Genomic DNA, 16,898 nt, shown 5'->3' on the forward strand with positions numbered 1-16,898 from the left:
GAACCTCGTTAAGGCTGGAAGATAGGGTGAAAGTAAATGGGACAGCCTATAATACACGTTGGAATCGAGGGCGCCTAACTGAGACAGTTTACACATGATTTGCACGTAGTTTCATTTCATTCTGCGGGTATGAGCATTAATAGGGCTGAGGAATAAAAGAAAAATGAGATCATTAGACCCATATTCATGTCATGGCTATGTTTGTATAAGGGGATTTTTAAATCTGCCTTCAGCACTGTGCTTTCTACGTGCTCATAACCCTTTTTAATTAATAGCATAATTGCCAACCCGAAGCCCGTTTTAAATGTAGCGTGCACCGATGAAACTGTACATTTTTATGGCACTGGGTGTAGATCATTACAGCTTGAGTCAAGGACTTCGCCCAGATAGGGCTATTTGGTAATCCATGGACCGGATGTGGTAGACTGCAGGTAGAAGTTATACACTGTATTAAAAAAAAAACTCTCATTTTGAATCATTGGCCTAAAGTTACTGGAATCTGCTTTGCGTTTTTAATGCTATTTATTCTATCGGTTCTGGTGCTAGGAGTTCTACTGGCCGTTGCTAACGTGCAATTATATTGTACGATTAGGTATGTTTGCCTTTAAGAAGGGTTTAATCAGCATCTTGAGCTGGTGGCTCTTTTGTTTGGCTTCTGTAACTATGGAAGTGTGATTTACAAAGATTTGTGCGGGTCATCGATGTCTTTCCAGCCTTACTGTGTATATTTAGACACGACTTTGCTTGGTGTTAAAAAGTGTATATTTTGAATGGGTTCACACACAGTAGCGAACAATACGGACATTGTACCGGATTGTACAACGCGTATTGAAACGCAGCATCCAGACTTCAACTAATCTGCCCTCAATAAAGCTGAAATAATTATCCTAAGCCGCACTTCTACGGGGGAAAAATCATTGAGGAATTCAAAACTTTTTTTTTGCTCTCTTTCACATTCCAATGCAGATTGAAAGAAACGCGAGGGGTACGGTTATGAGCCCAATCTGCTTTCCAAAGCCCGGTGAAAAAAGATATTGCAATTAAAAAGGGAAACAGAGAGCGAATTTGCCGTGCACAAAGATAATAACGCTAATGGGTGGTATGGGTTCTTTAGTGGACTGCAAACTGTTTGCGCTCCTGTCATAGCGCACTCCGCATGAAGTAATTCCAAGTGGCACATGAATAGGTCCAGTTGGGAAGGTTGTTCAACTGGAAACAGCGATGCTGTATTACACATTCGCTGTAGATTTCTATTAAAAAGTATCATCTACGCCCATTTAAAGACCCTAAATTGTTTCATTCAGGGAAAACACAAGAGAAGAGGCGAGCTTCTAGCAGCATAATCTCTACTTTTATAATCACTTTAATTTTCGTTCATTGCTTCACAAAACAAAGGGGAATAAAGAATGTTTAGGAAATGTTTCTAAAATGTTCAATTAATATCCCTATAGATTAACCCTGTGAGGTCCGCAGTAATCTGCATTTATCCATGCATTTGTATTTTCCAGGCATATGGGAAGCTTCAGATTTTCCACTCACTACAGAAGAACACCTTTAAAAAGAGGATTGGTTGTAAATTGTATTCTACAGTCTTACAGGCAACCATCATTGTATCTGAACAGAAATCGGTTTTAATGGTAGGTGGTTAAAATTTATTTTCTCTTCTGCGCAAAACCCGAAAAGGTGAAAATGTACCAATATAATTCGCTCTCTTTCTACATATATGTATATATATATGTCTGTGTGTATGTCTGTGTATGCATGTGATATATTTATTTGCCCGCATATGATGTACATATGCAGGTGCTAAGAATAAAAGCAACGATGTACGTGGTAGTCAGAGCCTATTCGAGCCACATTCACATAGTAAAGCTACAAGCACATAATTATTCGCCCAATCTTTGTGTGAAGAGTACAGGGTGTAAATGGCTTTTTAATGACGGCAGCTGGCCGCTGCTGTTTGCAGCAGTGACCGTCAATGAAACGGCTTAATTCAAAGCTCTGAGCCCTGTCCGGCTCACGTAACTGTATCCTCCCCCCCAAAAAAAGAAATCAACAACAACAAAAAAATCACAACTATTAAGAAATGCTGCCATTACACAAAAGTGACAAATCAGCATCCGGAAAGGTATACGGGCGGTTAGAAGGTCCAGCACTCTTTCCCCGGAGAAGCCTTTCATGCTCCTGTAAGTTTCAGTTTTATTGGAATTATTTCCGCTTTTGTTGCGGCCACTGTATCTTACTGCTTTGCACTTTGCATAACGTATGATTAACGTCCAATTGTTAAAACTCGCAAACCATTTTCAGAATTAACTGGTTTACGTGGAACGTTATCGTGCAGCGTTGCTTGATCCAGCGCGAAAGTTTACACAGCTAAAGGAACAGAAGTGTGGGTATTTCAACATAGTTTTGAACCCATATGTATAAAGTAAGAAGTTTACGAGTTAAATAGTTCAGTCGGGTGACATAATTTAGAATGTGGTGAATATTAATAAATCTGTGACAAAGATTGAACTTGTTCTATTTTGTTCTTTCTTTCTCTGATCCATTATACAACGTCTTGCCTTCGGGGACTTTTTAGTTACCTCTTGCAAGGTGGGGAATTGGCTTGTTCATTAGTTATTATTTTTGGTATTGTAACGTCGCCATTGTCGGTATTGATGTAGCAAATACGATTCGACCCTTTACTTTCGCCTTTGTTCAGTTTTGTTTGGCGTTACTTGTTAAATTTCCAATTTGTTTTGTATCCTCTGCTACTGTTTCCTCTACTCTTTCCTCCTGCGTTGACCTTGTCTCTTTAAGGTGCCTGGTTAAATGTGAGCTCCGCTGGGCCTCTGTTGCTTGACGCTATATTCATTGCCAAGACGGGGCGCAAACAGTTCAGATTTATCCATTGTCAGCACAGTGTGTCCTTCACCCTCAATGCTGAAGCGAATTACGTGTCTGGCTTTATTTAGTTTTGCTTGAAATATTAATTTTTATTGTACCTGTTCCATACGTATTAACGGCACGGCGGATTAACTGTTTGAATTAACTGAATGCGTAACATTTGGTTACAAGCAATAGTTTATATACGTTTACATTTAAAGCAATAGGGACCCGTTTAGTGCCATGGGTTTATGTATTTCACAGATAAATCAGAGTCGCTTTTGCACTTTAGATAGTTTAAAAACAAGCAGTCAAATACTAACTCGCTCAAAGACAATTACAATACTTGAAATGAAAATTGAAATATAAATGGAAAATTCTAATTCCTCTAAAAACCAATACTTGAAATATACTACATACAATTGTGCCTCAGCTTAAATATATGTTAAAGCTAAAAACTGGCCTTATTAAATATTTATTCGTAGAATATTCAAATATAGACTACTGCATTTTATTCATACTTGCTTTACGCAGCCAGAAAACATGTCATCTACCTGACAGTTGCTCTTTCATTCTGTGTTTCTTTCTATGCGTAAGATAGTAAACGTTAAACATTAGCCATGTCAATAGTACAGCGTTCAAAAGAGCGGGATCTATAAAATAGCGCAAGTTGCTTTAATGAAGCATAGGCAAATTCTCACCTCCCAACCCACTCTATACCAACATCACTGTGATTCCAGTAAGATTCAACAGATAATGGTTGAATATAACATTTAAGAGGCATTGACCTTAATTTATGACTCGAGTGCTTTAAGTTCCAAAGTGAAGTTGCGCTCGTCGATCTGGAGTGAGGGGAAAGGGTGCAAAGTTGTAACCCCAGAACTGCACAACTATTCAAACTTGACCAACCTTTTCCCTATCAACCCATCACAGTGAAGGACCTGGATGTGAACATCACAAATATTCTCTAAGTTTGTCATTGAAGAGTTTGGCAGAGTTGAAAAAATAATCGCGCCGATAAGCTAAGCGAACAGGTTGGAAAGGATAAGTCACTTGTTAGTAAAACGTAGAAAAAAAAAGAACATTTTATTGCGGAGACATTTAAGGCTTGAGTTTTAAATGGTGATAGTCGTTTCTTGACATTTAAGAATGTAAACAAGGAAATATTAGTTAGAAGGAACGATTTGCTCTTGCATTTTCAGCAATTTGTGTTTACAATAGACGAGTGGTTGCCCCATCTCAGCGTTGGATGTGGAACGTTTAGTGAGAAGACAGGTATCAGGCTGGATGTTGAAAAACTTCCTATTCTGTTAGTAGGGACATTTGGAATTTCTTGCCAGTCATTTTCCCTGTGGCCTTTATTCAGTGTACATCCTGCAAGGGACAGAGTGTTACAAGAGGACTGTCCAATCAGGAGATTTACACGCCTTGTTAGCGATATTTAATGAGGTCGCTCTATAGACAAGAAATAAAGGCGCTTTGCGTAGATTTACCTTATGTCAACTCGTTACTTCTAATGAATTGAACAAAGATGTGAGTTCAAGCCCAGCAAACCTAGCAGTTTTTGTTTTGTGCTGATGGTGGCGGGGTGGGGGGTGGGGGGTGGGGGGTGGGGGGGTGGGGGGGGGGGGTAGGGGGAGTGGGTGGGGGAGGCGGGGGTTGGGGGGTAGGGGTGGTGGCCGCAGTGATGGGGTGGGTGAAGTTGCTGGGAGGAGGAGGGGGTGAAAGGTGAATGCCGGGCTTCCTGCTACCGGGTTATGTGTGTATGTGTCAAAACGAATTAGTTACAGGAATAAAAGCACTGAATCCAGTTCAACACAATATAATATCATATGGTGCTATCATGGCTCATTGGTCAGTCGGCTTGACATTTCAATCTGCTTTAGTCAAAAAAAAGTTGACTTAACTGCCTCTATATAATCGGTCCCTCGAGCTGCCCAAAGCAGATGCCCATCGCCTTTCTCCCGAATAAAACGCTCGATTGCTATCAAATTCAGGTAACCTTTCGATTGCCAATTGCTTGCTTTTGGCGTATGGCATCGTGCCTTTACTCCTACTGGGTTAGCACTTAAAAATCAATTAGTCTTTTCAAATCTTAAAGTAAATTATTCGAAACAAATGTATAGTGCTCCCCCGAGGGAGAGCGGGACCAGGATAAAAGGTTTCTTTTTATGTTGTTTTATTCCAAAAGCCTCTGACAGATGATGAAAGAACAATTTGCCAAATCAGTTCCCGTTTCACTCGCTGAGCGCCTTCATTAATTGGTGCGTGTGAGAACTAGTTCCTTACAGTTAGAAAATAATGCTGCCGGAACTTTTCACACTGGCGATGATTACTTTATTTGGATTATGGACAGCTTGTTATAGATAAACGGGAGCTATACAAGCCCAGCTCAGCAATCACCATCCCCCATGCTATCGAACACTCTGCACTATAGACTAATTCTAATCCATTAGCCTGGCCTGCAGCAGATACATTGATTTCCATCGCCCGCATTGCACTCAATAGATGAATCAGTCAAGCGCAAGGTTTTAACGTTGGAGGATTATCACGCCACTTCAGTAAATACTAATACTAATAAACTAATGACAAAACAGGATCTCTTTACATGGAAGGCTTTTAATCTTATACTATTCTTCTCAAAAATAATCTTGTATTACTTTCAGAAGTTGTTCAAAGTAAATTCGCACGTTTTTGCTGAATTGGCATAATAATATATTTCATTTAACCATTAATTGACTTGAACCCTCAGCCAAACCCCTCCCACACTCAAGTGGTAAGGACATCCTATCACTTGAAAAATGCGAAGTTAACTTATTCAGTCGGAATACGCGGGCATTTATCTTACAATTTCCGATCACAGGCCCAAATCAGCTTGGTCACTAATTTTTTTTCATGATTTTTCCTTTACCAGTATTTATTATAACAGATATCTTCCTTAAAATTAAAGTGACTTATTTACTACAAAGAATTATTTGCGACTCTAATGGAAACCGTCTTTAACAAGAATGTAACTGTAGTTCTACATGCGTTTTTGAAAATATAAATTCCCTGGTAAACCAAACTTTTTGGCGCGCTCTTACTCTCGGTTCCACTTTAGAGGGAAAAGGCCTTTCTGAATAAAACTGAATCAGTTAGCTGTTGCTACTATTTGAACACGAGCAGATCGATGTCATAATGCTTTATTGTTATGGTTACAGCCATTGTTTAGTTACACATGCCATTTAGGAATCAAAAGTCTGGGTGACAGCATAGAATTAAAATCATAACAACACTCTTTTCCATTTCTTTTCCGATGCACGGACTGGATTACTTTCTCAAAGGGTAGTGGGACATGTCTGTAGCGTAAACGCGGGCGGAATGATTGGTTGGTTTTAACATAAAAGTCAAATAAAACATCTGTGAGGAGAGTTAGTTTCAGGAGTTTCCTCCAGTGGCTCTTGTTCACCTGAACTCAGGTAGAAGTGGTGTTAATCCATCGTAAATAATGCACGTGTGCAATTTGGAAAGAGTCATTAGGCCTGTAAAAAGTGACAGAAATTGAGAAAAATAGCCTCGCTTCTCATTGTTCTTTATGTCAATTTAAATGTGTTTTTTTTATAACACAACGGATTATTGAAACTGCGTGTTTCATTTACAATAGTTGGCAAGTATTTGTATGATGAATTATGACAAGTTTCGAGCTAATTACATTCTATTTTATACACCAACAGTATTTCAGCAAACTAATGTGCGTCACTTACCATTGCATTCTTGTGTAAATTAGTGCCTCTTATACCAATGTGCTAAAAGCTCAGGATAAACTGTTGATTTGTTCAACCGTCACTAAATACGCTGTATGATGGGGCAAACTGTTCCTGTCACACTGCAACCGTGATTTACCCACATATATGCGACATCGCCTGTGTTGCAATGGCCAAGCATAATCGTAGATGTGAATTGCAATCAGCTCAAACTGTTTACATGTTACTTGCAAAACAGCAATAGCTCCAGTCGCTATGTATAAATTCATGTCAAAAATATGTTGATGATTCTTTTTATCAGGTAATTGTTGGGATTGGGAAGGTTTGACTTTGAGAACTAATACGCAGTTGTGCACTCAGGATTCGGTGTGATTTCCATTTGTTTGGTTTGGTTTATTCAGTGAGCACACTCTGTCAACATGCTGCAGGAAAAAAAAATACTTTTCAAATCAGATAGAAACTACAGATGGCAGTGAAGCCATGTTTAGTAATCACCAACCTTAGCACTAGTGCTTGATAATGCTGATCCTGCATTCTGCTCTTCTTTCAGTTCAGGTTGTTTTCCATCGCCAGGGCACAAGCATAGACAATGGACTTGGGAGGGGGGAGGTGGGGGGGAGTTTGAGTGTGTACAGTTTTAGCGCAACCGCGAATATTTACTGAAAGCGCAACATTCTCAGTTACCTAACAACATGTGATGAGTATTATATACGAGTTTGGTGCCAAGTGCCTGTCGGACATGCTAAGTGTTGCGAGTTGCTACACGTTTGAAGTTTGAGTCTGTTCCATTAGAGTGAGAAACCATGCTTTGGCTAATTATTGGAGCAAGGAACCGGAATTTAGGAACCTCATCACCCGTTCCCCACTTTTCACACACAGGGAAATTGAATGTCAGCAACTCCTCTTGTTCATCTGTGTAGGGTCTACCGTTTAGGACTCTAATTTACAACAATTAAATAATAACTGAACATTTTGTTCATCTGCACAACGGGTGCACGACATTCTAACGGCCTTCAGCACGCCCACGCATTCGCCATGGATTTTATCTAAAGTCATTAGGATATAAAGTTAAATTTGTAACAAGAAGATAAATTAGCATAATGGTGAGGTGGGTAATCAACTTTCAGCTGAAATCAAATGGCGGAAACAGTTAATAGGCTAGTTTGTTCAAAAGTTGAGTGTACCCCTGCGACACCGAATGAACTTCATCCTGTTGCTGTTTAAATAAATTGCGTTTCTGCTCGTGTTTCCAGATTTATGCATACAATTATGCCACTCACTTGTCTTGCTATCTCTAACTTTCGACGACATGAACACAAATGATCTATTCTGTGCTAACGTGGATCGCAAAGTTATAATAAAGTATATTTAATAATGGTCACCATTTGCTGTATCATATTACGGAATTACAAAGCATGTAAAACACAGAAACCCCACCCACCTAATGTGCTGGTGTTTAAATTTCTGCTCTGTCGACCTCATCTCAGCCTTTCAGCATATTTTTCTATTGCTTTTTCTCTCTTGTACTCATCTAGTTTCATTTTGAAGGCATCTAAGCTATTTGCCTCGACCACTTGCTGTGGTAGTGAGATTCACATTCTAACCACCCAACGAACAAACAAATTTCTCTGTATTTCCCTACTGGAGTTTTGTACTAACTACTGTGTATTTGTGGTCCCTAGTTTTCAATTTTCCATAAGCAAAAACATTCCCCTGGTATCTATCCTGTCCATAATTTAAAATGCCTCTGTCAAGTCTCCTTTAAGTCTTTCCTGCAGAAAAAGCTCCGACCTGTTCAAGCTTCTCCAATAGTTGCAATCTCTGAGTTCTGGTACCATCCTTGTAAATCTTTTCTGCACTTTATCCAGTGCTTCTATGTCTTTTTTTTGGCATGGAGACCGGAACCGTACACGGTACTCTAAGTGTGGACTGGCAAGGGTTCGATACACGTTTGACACAATTTCAATATATTCGAATTCTATATCCCTAGAAATAAATCTCAATGCTCCTTTAGCATTTTTAATGATTTTTATCCCTCGATCCCATTGCTCTCCTCCCCCCCGCCCCCCGTTTCTTATTTTCTAAGGCGTAGGTGATATTTCCATTTACCTACCGAAGTGCATCACCTCACGTTTATCTATGTTAACGTTGATTTGCCACTTGTGGTATTGCATTATTCCCAGTTGCTACACTGCTCCCCCCACCCCCGACAATGTACTTTACAGAGCAAGGGGGCTCGCGGTAAGCCCAATTGCTTGCTGAGCAGTGAGGGACGAATTCAGTTACATTATTTGAAAATCCCAGATTTGCCCACAGACTATGATAAACTTAGTACTGGGCGCGTACTGGTGTCAGAACGTGTGCGTTAGTAAGAATTGTCCATTCTTTTGCATCGCCGACCTTATTGCTCAATACTGCAATCTGCACACTTATAGCATACGAGCATGTGTGAGTTTGTGAATGGTGAGTGTATGCGTGGGAGAGAGTTTGTGAGGGGGGGGGGGGGGGTGCTGTGTGTCAGTGAGTAAATGGGTGTGTTGTGATTGTGCGCGTAAGTGGGAATCTGTGCGCACCATTCCCAGCAATGGGATGCTGTGGTGCCCGTTGTCCTACTTTGATTTTTGGAATCGTATTTTGCTCCACTGGTAGCCTTACTGCTATTCTATACGTTACCCCCACATTCCCAATGGATTGTTTCCCGTTCACGTGTTTTGTGACAAAGGAGTAGCTATCCACTCTGTGATCCTGCGGTGAAATCTCCCTGTGTTTGCGTTTGTCCGTTTATCTATGCACCGTTCTTTATGACAAACTATCTTCGGACTATCTTTTTTTTAAAAGGGTGTATTTTTAATTAGATACGAAATCTCTAAATGTTAAGTCTTGTAAGCCCTATTCACGTTTAAAAATGCTTGTATGTATATAACCTCCAGGCGCCCCATAGGCTATACAGAGAAGTACATTGGAATCATAGAGACGGTTACAATGTAAGAAACGGGGCAGCAAACTCCCGCAGCAATGTAATAATGACCAGATCATCTGCTTTATGTATGGGTGACGCATATTGTCAGGAATAACTCTCCTGCTCTTTTCACGGGATCTTTTATGACCACCGCTTACCGTCTCATCCAAAAGATGGCACCTCCAACAGTGCGGCACTCCCTCAATACTGCACCGGAATGTCAGCCTTGTGTTCATAATGGAGTGGTACTTGAACCCACTACCTCTGATTGAGGGGAAAAGATGCTACCAACTGAGCCACGGCCAACCACTGAAAGTGGAATCATATTAAAAATGTTAACGCAAGGCATGGATAACGATTGGATAACTTCCAGTTATTTTATGTGGTGCCATAGAGTGCATTGTTCTGAAACTGGGCTTCGAAAAAATACGCTCTAATTGTAGTGGCACGCCAATGTTTAAGGCTGTTCAAAGTGAGTAATTCTAGGGACTAAGAATGACTCCCCAGATGTTTAAATTGTGAAGCAGTTTTATATGTTTGTTGCGTCACACGACTGGGCGAATCTTTTTAATCTCAGCATTAATTCACAAACATGCAATCTTTCAAAACATTTATCAACAAATGGAAATAAGAATTTGCACATGTTTAAACATCGCACCATCTGCTGATTATCATACAAAGTCGACCTTAAATGTGTACAAAACGTTAATTGCTGAAAGACAGGAAGGTTACCATAGATTTGCATGTGCGTTTACAATTGTAAGTGTGTCATTGATGCACATAATGGTTGGTTGGATACATTGGCCGGCAGATAAACAAAGAAGGATGGAGAGATAGATATTTAACTATATTTTGCGGTTTTTCATAGTTAGGCTATCTTGTCTTTTGCTCCAGCTATAGCTGTTGAGAAAGTGACATTTGGACAACCTTTGATTTGTCTTTCAGTTTGTTTGAATTGGCTGTGGGCAATGCACAGTAAGTGGGGGTCTTCTCTTCAGATATGTCTACAGCCATGATCCAAAACAACCACAGAAAACGTACAAAAACGTAGCAAACACAATACTTTGGGCTTTCCTGGTTAATTCGGAAGCGGGGTGAGGGGTGTGGGGTTGAAAGAGCTGGGATCGAGGGGTAGGGTTCTGTGATGGTGATAGGGTTGGGGAAGTTGCTGAAGGGCTGTGTTACAAATTCCTACCCTCATTGTTAATTCAAGACGTGTTGTATTGGTAATGCACGTGTATTGTATATTTATTGCGAAGACTTGTACTCCTTCAATAGAGCTTTGGTTCTCCTTTTACAACAGGAATCACTGAAGAAGGCATACGGCGCCTCCTTTCTTCCCTGCAAAGCGGAAAGCCTGGTATGAAGCAACACATATAATCATACATAAGCAGTCCATGTGACATTATTGTACAAATCAATCCAAATCCAGCATCTAGGCACAAAACAACACGTTTTGTTGAAACATTCGAATTATTTCTTGTGACTTAAAATATTTGTTGGGTGAATAGAAGTTGATTGTAATCCCTTATTATTTTGATTGTTCTTCCACAAAAAAACTGTTGGAACTAATTAAACATGGCTTCGTATGTTCACGTAAAAACGTCATATAAATACCCAATTTATGAACATTATTCTGTCATCCCCACAAGCTTGGCACTCCTGAAGCACAATGATAAAGCCGATAAGGATAAAGTACAAAACAGCACAAACAATATATAACATACAAATGCAATACTCAAATGCACAGAAACATGACGCATAAAACCTCCAAATATATATATAATACAAAGCAATAATGCACATTTACAAACAAAACATACACGTTGGCAAGAAGGATAATGCACACCCAAACAAAGCATGCAAACTGGAGACACAAGCATACAGTAATAGATAAACACCAAGAGAACAGAAACAGCAAAACATTCCACCATAAACATATACAAACGTACATGCATACACTCACAGCCCAAGCATATACAAAATTCATATATTCTCACAAAGCAGAATAAATGCAATGCACAAGCTTTCACAGGTAGACACAGAATACTCAAAAGGAACATGTAAACAGAATGCATGCCGGCACATATATGATGGACCGAGTGGTCTCTTTCCGTGTTGCATGATTCTGATTAACAATGCAACGTTCACAAATGCAACATACAAACTCATATAACCTATTAAAATATAAAACACGTAAATAGACTCAATGTCCGAGCATAATAAGCAGCTCTAAGTCACATTAACACAACGCTTAAATTCACAAATTCAAGTTGTACTCAAATACACAGAAATACACATAGACACAAAATATAGAGACGTTGGAAAGGAGATGCTAGGAGAAATGCTTTTATGCAGATGGTTGCTAGGGCATGTCTTACCAGAAACAGTGGCGGGAACAGTATCCATAATAGCTTTTAAAAGATAACTGGATAAATATTTAGAAAAGAAAGATGTGAACCGGTAAAGGGAGCGTATGAAGAAATGGGAGTAAATTGTTAGCTGCTTTAGAGAACTGGCGACAGCAAAGGGCCGAATGATCTCATTCTATGCTTAAAGTTCAGATCCTGTTAGACAACCATATTAGATACATAATACATGATCACAAATAATACAAACCCAGCATCAAACACTCAAATGCAAACACTGCATACAACAAACATGCACAACACATATAATGCACATGGAATACAAAGCACACAGGACGTACCAACGTAAACATACACATATCAAATATAAACAATGTCACCCTAAATACAACAACCATACACAGAAAATGTGATACTAACGTCATAATGACCCATAGCCACAGTGGATACAATTGGTCGGATAAATATAACACACACCCATAAATACAAGATATACAAATAAAACAAACATAACTCTTGACTGACTTACTGTGTCTCGCTAAATTGTTATCACTTTTGGAGCCAACGAAGCGTTAATAATACGATTTATTAGTCTTCCTAACAGCCTACTTTTTGTTTAATGCTGGTCTTGAAACAGTAGCGCATCTACTTACTGAATATCATCCAATAGCAATGCTCCACAAAAAGTAATTATGGGGAATATATTTTGCTTCCAAATCTTTATCCTAAAGTTATTTGTTAACGAATCATGTTAGCCAAACTATTAATGGTGTGGAAAACCTACACGGATATTTACTGGTGAGGTTATACTGGGCGATTTGTGTTACAGTTTCCCTCGCTACACCCATGTCAGAAGCTCAGCTCTGAATCTAAATAATGGTCAAAGATCGCGGAGAAGAATGCGAGCGACACTATTTGTTAGGCCAGCACAACAGCAGAGAATCCATCATTGGCTTTCAATCCAATCAAGGAGCTGCACCTGAGACAATTTCACCGAAGGATTTGAGGCATCAGATGGACGCAACTGAACGTCTTTTGGAGTTTAACAGAACAAGCTTTACTTTTCGTCCCTTCGCTCTCCTTTCTTAAAACACTCGTGGGTGAGAAGGGACGCAAGGGTGGGGGGTGGGAAAAGGGGCAAACACTTTTGTACAAAGTAATGTCTTACTGATTTCCATGATCGGTAGCCTTGCAATTTCCTTGTAGGGCTTCATCAGTAGCACTCGTGGATTAATTCATAAAATTCCCTGTCCAATTGACTCTGATTTTGATAATATTGACAATCTAGGCGTAAGCTAATACAGGAATTTGTAGTTTTATTTAAAGTGCTAACAATGATTGACAGGGACGGCCTATTTACAAGTCGCAGACTTTGCTACTTGACTGTTAGGACACTATTATTTCCATTTCCCTTGGTAGCGTTTGGGCGCAACGAGAGAGATATGTCATCAGTCCCCTGTAGAGGACGCTGTCCTTAGCTCAGGCATCCGACTCCGTAGCCAAAGCCGCCGTCCCCTCCCCCAACCCGGTCCGCCCCAGCCACTCCCTACCTTAGAATCTGAACACCTGTATACGCCACTCTTTAGTGTGATCCAGCCCAGGTTTCCGAGCTATTGTCTGCAATTTTTGGGAATATTATCTGGGGTCGATAATTATGATCAATGAAAAGTGACACATGTTCCAAACTAACTTAAACTTAAGGAGCTGAGTTTATCTTAGAAATTACACCCATCAAAAGGGTTGCATTTTTAATCAAAATGGGACATTGAAATGCCAGAGAATGACGCATGAATCGGCCTGAAGTTTGACCCCGTGCTTTTGAAGCCTTTAGCCACCGCTCGACATTAATGGAGGTAGAGAGGTGCAACAACACTAGGGAAATCTTATGCCGACATACATTCTTCCATCAATCACGTAAGACTATTCAAAACCGTAATCACATGTACGAACTTTTTGAGGCACACGGCACAGACATAGTCGCATGCCTAAATAGACATGCATAAGGAATGATCGGTGTAAATATTGTCGCAAAGTTGTAAGAAACAGATAGACTAGTGAGTTCAACTCTCCATAGCTCGCAGTGAAATGAACACGTCATTTATATTCTAATAACGCGATTAACTGCTCGTAGAGTGCTTCACATTCACCCATGATTTAGCGTTTTGGCATGGTATAAACTTATGGTGCTGAAATGAAGATCAGTTTAGGCAGTTGAGCCGATGCATGTTTTTCTTTCTAATGCTCTGTGTAGAATGGTCAATTGGTTCAGAAAGTAAAACATCCAATTGCATGTCAAATATTAAAGTCTTTCTCAAATTTACCTTCAAGTTAAGCAGTTCCGAACTATTGGGCTGATGCAACTTGAAGCTACCATTCAGAATGGAATCGAGTTATTGATCCCATCTCCCTGTACAAATGTTCAATTACTTTCTATCATTCAATATTTAAGTGATACCAGTTTTATTGTAAATGTATCATCTCAAGGCATTTAATCACACCGGCTCATTCCTTTCAACGTGCCTTATCCAGCAGCTTGACACACCAGCTGGATTGGGTGACAGCGTATTGTTCATACAGTTAACTTTATTTATTTCTCCCTTTCTGACTTGCTAACTTTTAAATAGTGTATGGGATACACGGAGTTAGAGTACATTTGAAACAATGTGAGGATTACAAAGCGCACAAGATTTCTCAAACAGTGGATCCCTCTCTCTGAACACCTATTACCTCAATATTTCATTTACTTTTCACGTAACTTCAATTGTGTTAGTTTTTTCAGAGTAACGCTGCACTATAAAGAATCTGCTATTGTTGTGAGTTACATTGTAGAGTCCATCCCTCATCCTTGCCCTACCCCCGAAACCACCCCCCCCCCCCCCCCCCCCCACACACACACACACACACATGTTATTAGTGTATTTTGGGAACCCCAGCCATGGAATTGATTGTTTCACTTCTTATAATGGATGGCTGCATTACGTTCGGCTGTAAGACAACCTTCGATATTTGCTAGGCATTTCTTTAATGGGTTTGTCAAAATGCTTTATGAACCCATTTGAAACATGGTTCACCTGTAGTTTCTTAATGAAAGATGACTGCTAGCTTTTGAAGCATTGCCAAGGGCACACTGATCGGTGGATACTATAACATTCCATGTTCAATTTGCGGCTGATCCGGTCTATAAACTTTACCCTGTTAACAGATCAACGATATGAGTTTATCTTTTGGAAAATCTTCTCATTGATGTTAGATATGACACAAACCGAGCAACGGGTAACCCATTTCCGAAACTGATGATAAGGATTCATACCAATTGGATTTTATTAAAAACTATGTTGATTGATCCTTTAAATCGAATAATCTGTCATTTGAGAACGTTGGACTACAAAAAAAAATGGTATACAAGGAGAGTAATGAGCAAGAATACGTTCTTCCATTGAATTTGTAAAATTAAGTCCACATCGATAAGCAAATAGCAATGCCACTCACTCACCAAATTGATAAGTTCAGCTATTTGTTATCATTTTCTCAAAAATATGCACTGATGTGATAAAAAAGATTATATTGTGTCCCCTTCTGCTGCAGATAGTCCAGGAAACATGTTTCCTTATAAGCTGCTGTTGAACGTGCTAGTGGCATAATAGTAGTTTAAACTGCGAGGTTATTTTTCCAGGAAGGGTTTAGGCGATTCCATGCAGTTGATTACTTAAATGCAATCTTTGTTTGGAACGGTGCTTTCCCTATTTAACTATATTCTTGAAAAAGTATAAACATATTCATTGATAATAGAAATGAAACACATAAACACATAAAACATGTCTAATGATCGTGGTTGCTATAATTGAAGGTCAGATGCACACATTGTGGCTAACTCCTATAAATAGGTTTTGATATTTGGAAAGATATATTTTACTCGATTAACTTACAGGATAATGGCACAAATACATCTTTCACTGAACTTGTTATTCACGAATGAGCAACGTCTGTCGAATATCATATTCATCTTTCTCCCGGTTTGTCTGCCACAATCAATACCGATAAGGACATCTGAAGACTGAAAAGAGAGACAGTCAATAACCTGTGAGCAGCAGCACCGTGACAGGTACAATATACAGTATTCCCCTGATCAGTGCTACTGGCAGCTTCATAACAACTGCATCTCTACCAACAACTCGCTGGCGATTGCAGTGTAGAGCTGTTATTGAAATGTGCCAGCTCAGATCAAATCACAGTTATCAGTGTATAGATAGGGAGCGGAAAGTGAGACTGCACGTTTTAAATGTATTTATTTACTTAGTTTCTCGACGTGATTGTTTCTCAAAAACATCCGCACTGTGTCGACCTCGCAAGGCCGCCAGAACATCAAAACAAACTGCCACAAACTCTGCCTCACTGCAGAATGGCATAATCCAAACTCATTCCACAGCAGCAGTTCCACTTGCGCTGGTTTTCAATCAAAAGATGCAAAAGAACGTGGGTACATTATAGTCAGAAAGCCAAGCAGTTTGGAAAACGTTTGATTGGCGGTCGTGATTTCTGTCCCTTTATCTCATTAGATTGATGGAAGAAAACTGCAGATAACCGTACTGGTCAAAAATATTGCATTTGAATGAACACACGACGTGCTGTTGGTATCACGGTTTTGTTCAAAGAAAGAAAATAATGGCAATGAATTCATTTCTGTAAAGTGTATTCCCCTCTCAAAGATGCTTTGCAACTGTAGTGAGGCATTTTCATTTCACAAAAATGTTTGACAACTGTAGCATTCATCAATGATATGAATACAGTTTATAAACGTAGTAGACATTGATCATTTTACAATTATACTTTCTCAGCTAAGGGTTGCATAAACCTACCCAACTGTTACTAGACTTGAATTCACAGCCAATGTAAGGGGAATATGATACCTTTGATTGGTTGAGTCAAATACTGTAACGTATTGTTATTCAATTGGTTATG

Source organism: Carcharodon carcharias, chromosome 2, assembly GCF_017639515.1.
Source record: "Carcharodon carcharias isolate sCarCar2 chromosome 2, sCarCar2.pri, whole genome shotgun sequence".
NCBI classification, from domain to species: Eukaryota; Metazoa; Chordata; class Chondrichthyes; order Lamniformes; family Lamnidae; genus Carcharodon; species Carcharodon carcharias.